The sequence below is a fragment of the Limulus polyphemus genome, unplaced genomic scaffold (genome assembly GCF_000517525.1).
Source record: "Limulus polyphemus unplaced genomic scaffold, Limulus_polyphemus-2.1.2 Scaffold896, whole genome shotgun sequence".
NCBI classification, from domain to species: domain Eukaryota; kingdom Metazoa; phylum Arthropoda; class Merostomata; order Xiphosura; family Limulidae; genus Limulus; species Limulus polyphemus.
Window position 1 is genome coordinate 128206 of NW_013666506.1, and position 5964 is coordinate 134169.

Here is a 5964-nt window from a genome sequence, read left to right on the forward strand (position 1 = left end):
TATTACTAAACACATTGGGGGTAAATGGTAAGTATGTATATTACTAAACACATTGGGGTAAATAGTAAGTATGTATATTACTAAACACATTGGGGTAAATAGTAAGTATGAATATTACTAAACACATTGGGGTAAATAGTAAGTCTGAATATTACTAAACACATTGAGGTAAATAGTAAGTATGTATATTACTAAACACATTGGGGGTAAATAGTAAGTATGTATATTACTAAACACATTGGGGTAAATAGTAAGTGTGTATATTACTAAACACATTGAGGCAAATAGTAAGTATGAATATTACTAAACACATTGAGGTAAATAGTAAGTATGTATATTACTAAACACATTGAGGTAAATAGTAAGTGTGTATATTACTAAACATACTTTCTATATGAGCGAAATTTCTAGGATCTGTTTTACCACTAAAACCAGAAACCCTTTAATCTCGCGGGTTCGAATTCTGTCCTTGAACATGTTTGCCATTTCAGCCATGGGGCGTTATTATGTTATGGCCAATTTCACTGTTCGTTGGTAAAAGAGTAGTTCAAAAGTTGGCGGTGGGTGGTGTTGACTAGGTGCCTTTCCTGAAGTCTATCACTGCTAAATTAGGGACGGATAATGCAAATAGCCATCGAGTAGCTTTGCGCGTAATTCAAAACAAACAAACCCCTTTCATCTCAGAAACGAACGTATATGAGAGGTTAACTCGTGAAAGGGAAACGATTATTTGTAGGTTAACTCCTGAAAGGGAAACGGTTATTTGTAGGTTAACTCCTGAAAGGGAAACGATTATTTGTAGGTTAACTCCTGAAAGGGAAACGATTATTTGTAGGTTAACTCCTGAAAGGGAAACGATTATTTGTAGGTTAACTCCTGAAAGGGAAACGATTATTTGTAGGTTAACTCCTGAAAGGGAAACGATTATTTGTAGGTTAACTCCTGAAAGGGAAACGATTATTTGTAATTTTTACCGAATCGTGATGCAGGAATCCCAAAAATGCGCCACGTAGTGGCGTTCTGCACAAATAATTTTGCAGCTTAAATACACTTCGGTATGTCTAATCTATACAAAGTAGTCTATTTTCTTATGCATGCTACAGCAGCTGGGTTTGAGGCTTTAGGAAGCAATTACAGCACCACCTTGATGCGGCGGCACAAGTCCCACGTGGGAAAATTAATTTAAAGCTTGGTAGCCCGGTAGCGACGAGCAGGTTTGCTGAACCACTCAGCCGCACTAACGTGGATTTAGTGTGCTAAATTCTGCTACGCTAAGCCTAGCATGCCACAGAGAGAAAGAGCCATAGGGTTATTCAAATATACGTTGGTATTGTTTTCATCTTTCCCGGGTCTCTAAACAGCCCACTGTTGCAGTCGAGAAGGGAGAAAAAAAAAGGAAACGAAAACCATGACATTGTTTAAAATAACACAATATCTTCCAGAATGAAACCTGAATCCACTCTGTCATGTAAATTAAACAATTTGAGAGTTCCAGAGAAATGATGACTGTAGCTACCACAAGGTCCTGAGCCCATTGGGGATCTGAATGTTTGAATTTTATTTGAAAGATTATAAAACACTTTTCGCATCTCTTCTCGTGTAACTATTGAGATGTAAATATCGGAACAAAAAGTAACTCAGATCAGGTTTTCTTAACTAGGCTGTCTATTTTTCCTTTTAGCTGAACAGTGGTTAGAACCAGTAAAAATCATCGCAATATTTTTTAAACCGTGTTGGTTTATGCAAATTTTAGAATAAGGTAAAAACTCGTTGTAACCAAGACAAACACAATATTACATACAAAGTAAGACCATAACTGTTCTTGAAATTCTCATATAAGCCTTAGCAGCATGTGCGTGTTTTTAATGATCCCAGTTTTGTACGTTTCTTAGGCTATATTCCGTATATATATATAAAGGTTTAAAGTCGGAGCGGGTGCTTTTACTCGTGAATCACAGCATCACTGTGTCTCACAAAGGATTAGAGCAGCAAGTTGATCAAAAACTTGTATTCTGTCAATTTGGCCCTCTTTTCGGTAATTTAAACTGAACCGAAAGAGACACCCTGTAGAGAAAGAATTACAACAAAGCGCCCAGTGTCAATTTCGGCGCCACACGATGAAAGGCGGGGTTATGTGCTCGCTCCCAGGGCAGAATACATTTTCTGCCTTGCAAAGTCTACGAGCTCTTTTCATGTGCTCTTCCTCTTAGGAGAAGTATTAAGTCATATGAATGCAATACATTCTTTGCTACATCCGAGGATTAATTAAACTTTTCATAAATTCCGTTCAATAGAGTGTTTGTAAAGTCAAAATTCTCATTATGCCAGAGCTAATAAAAGTTTATTTGTAGAATCGCAATGCTAAGTTATTTTACTAGCTACATTAACCTATATTATATAGATAGATGGATCTATTCGTGTAAGGATGAATAGATAGAATACGAAAGACTGAAAAGATAGATCGGTAACTCAGAGACAGACATCTTTGTATATGCAATTAAATGCATATAAAACAATGAAATATTTACTTAGAACGCCGCATATTTATTTGTCTCTTATGAAGCGGTTTTAACGTCATTGCCCCCTAGTGGCACGGCGGTATTTCTGCGGACTTACAACGCTAGAAACCGGTTTTCGATACCCGTGGTGGGCAGAGCACAGATAGCCCATTGTGTACCTTTGTGCTTAATTACAAACAAACAAACAAATTAACGTCATTCTGTGATCTGTAGAGAACAACATAACCAGTTTATAAAGTTTACTACAGAAGACAATATGATATTATTAGATTCACTTAAATAAACAAATAAAATGTAATGCATACTGTATCTGCTTTACTAAACCAATGACAAGTCTGATCACAGTTTCTCAGTGGCGTTTGACTCATAAATATTCATAAATTTTATGAGGTTTTGAATTATGCAAAAAAGCTTTATTATATGCTGATACTGAGGAGTATCTGTTTGTAATTACCATACATGTTTGCGATTTACGTTTTTACTAAAATGATAAGAGTTACATAAACATTGAGGAATGCCTTGAACTCGTTGTAATTTACACGAATGTTTACGGATTACAATTATATTTATTAAAATAATAATAAGGTTGCATAAAGTCGTTACGAAGACTGATAATTATGACTGGAATTTATAAGACGAAAGTATTTTTTAATTTAAAAAAAACGTTAATGTACTATGCAATAAAATATCACGTGCCTGTCACAGACTTGCAGTTTCTAATAAACAAACTGTCTTAATCTCATTATACAGCCTCTGTATTTGTTTGTGCTAGGTTAAATGAACAGCGTAGAGCTGTCACAGACTTGCAGTTTCTAATAAACAAACTGTCTTAATCTCATTATACAGCCTCTGTATTTGTTTGTGCTAGGTTAAATGAACAGCGTAAAGCAGCTTGCTTATTACTAATTCTATAAGCTTTTGAGTTGTTACAACATTTTCATTAAGACGCCATCGTCAAATATCACTTTTGTAACAACCAATGTTGGTGAAGGCTTTGCATCATTCGTGTATGTCCACGCTGTTTCAGAATGACGTTGAACCTAACGAAGCCAAGAGGTAAGCGTGATCGGTCTGTGATGTCAGAGTTTATGGCTCGTGGCCCGTTCCCTCAAAAACGCGCTCCGCAATTTAGAGCGGTGGGTGTGCTATAAGAGTGAAGGTGAAATTCTATTATTTGGCTAGAAAAGAGTAACCTAAGAGTTGGCGTTAAGCGTTGTTGGATAGCTGGCTTCATTCTGGGCTAGCAGCTCAGATCGGGAGCTTAGGAAAAAGAGACTCTTTCAGATTAGATATATAGATTTTGTTTGTAATTAAGTACATAGCTACACAATGGGCTATCTGTGATCTGCCCACCACGGGTATCGAAACCCGGTTTCTAGCGTTGTAAGTCCGCAGAAATACCGCCGTGTCACTGGGGGCAGATAGAAAGATAGATAGATTATTGTTCCCGTGTTTGTGCTGAAGGATGAGTGTGTAAAACGCAGACTCGTGACAAAACAACCGGAGTCTAGACGGGAGCGGAGATTTCAGTATGTGGGGTTGGCCATACATCAAAACTGTTCAGCCGTTAAGAACAGCATAAATAGATGTGAGAAGTTGTTGAGGGGATTTCACCAAGCTCATATGACCTTTTCTGAAAAGCCACGAGCCTTGGTTTGCTTTGTCCATCTGCCGCCGAACCGGTCGGTTGAAGCGTGATTTGATTTTCGAGCGATCGAAGTTTCTCTGGTGAACAATAAACGCTGAAACAACAACCCGGAACTCATCTTAATACTATTTGCCACACTCATCTGTGTTGGTCTATACTTCGGAAGCAGGGACAACTAGCAATAATGACCATGGTTAGCCTATTTAGACCTAATACCGGGGTTATACTGATGGCCATTATCCAGCTGGTCAGATACCCATATTGGTGTTCTCCTCTCTGTCCTAGCCATAGTGTAACCAGCTTATTAAAAGCTCCACCGAGACTTGAGAAAGTGTTGATAACATGGAGATAAAATCCTTATACGTGCTGATCAAGATATACTTGAACTGTGACGACAGTTTAATGTACATAAGTCATTCTGCGGAGGGTTTTCTCCCTATAGCTTGGTGTATTTTTAAATTGCATGTGCTCGTCTCGACATGGACGTCCGCGAAGAGGGGGGGGAAACACTTGCCACTACCTGGAAAATAAGAAACATAATTCTTTCTTTATTCATTCAACATATGTATATAGATTTTTTATTCAATTCACAATTTCACACCACTTTGCACCCCCCCCCCTCGAAAACTTTGCTCCCTCCTGGAAAAAAATTCTGCGGATGCCAGAGTGCTCGTGTACAAACTGATACAAACATTTGCAGTTGCAGACTGTTACTTTTACCACGAAAGACAAACCTGGTGATTAAGACGAAGAAGTATATATGTCATGTAAGTATGTAGATATTGTATATATATATATATAATGAGTGAAACTCGTGCAAATATGCATATAAAAGAGACATTTAGGCCTAAATAAAGTGGTTTAATTGAAAACGTTGCGAAAGCATATTTATAGCATACAAAATCATATAACTTTATTACTTTGTTTTGTACCCATTTATTTTGTTTTGTTTTCACCACGGTTATTCTGTTCAAACTCTGTTTCTTGTTTTATCCGAAAGATCTGAAATTTGCGTTAATTTACGATCTGAATATCTAAAACTCACCAGTAAACAAACAGGGTCGGACAACGTTAACAACTGAAGAATAGAGGACTTTAATGTCACATTTTACGGTAAACTGCACGACTGTTTGCGCCTGTCTTTGTGGCTTCATTGCAATACACACGGCTGATCGTACGGTGCTTACCGAGTCTAACAAAAGACCGACGTGATCCATATTTTCGGAGCACAATGAGTCTTCGATCGGCTGGAAGTCGCCTGCATTTCTTTATGAGATTATATACATATATATATATATATATACATATATATATCGACAGTTTGTTTGTTTGTTATGGATTTCACGCAAAGCTACAAGAGGGCTAACTGCGCTAGCCGTCCCTAATTTAGCAGTGTAAAACTGGAGGGAAGGCAGCTAGTCATCACCACCCACCGCCAACTCTTGGGCTACTCTTTTACTAACGAATAGTGGGATTGACCGTACCATTATAACGCCCCCACGGCTGAAAGAGCGAGCATGTTTGGTGTGACGGGGATTCGAACCCGCGACCCAAAGATTGCGAGTCGAGCACCCTAACCACCTGGCCATGCCGGGCCGTATCGACAGAGAGAGAGAGTAAAAAGATGAAATTCATTATATTATCAGACTATTAGATAAACGCAGCATTATCAACATATCTATATATTCTAGGTACATAGTGAAAGGAGTATTAAACTTTCATTTTTGTGTGCAAAAATCACGATCCATCCAGCATACGATGGTAGGAATTAGGTCCAAGGAACTGTTGATTTACGAT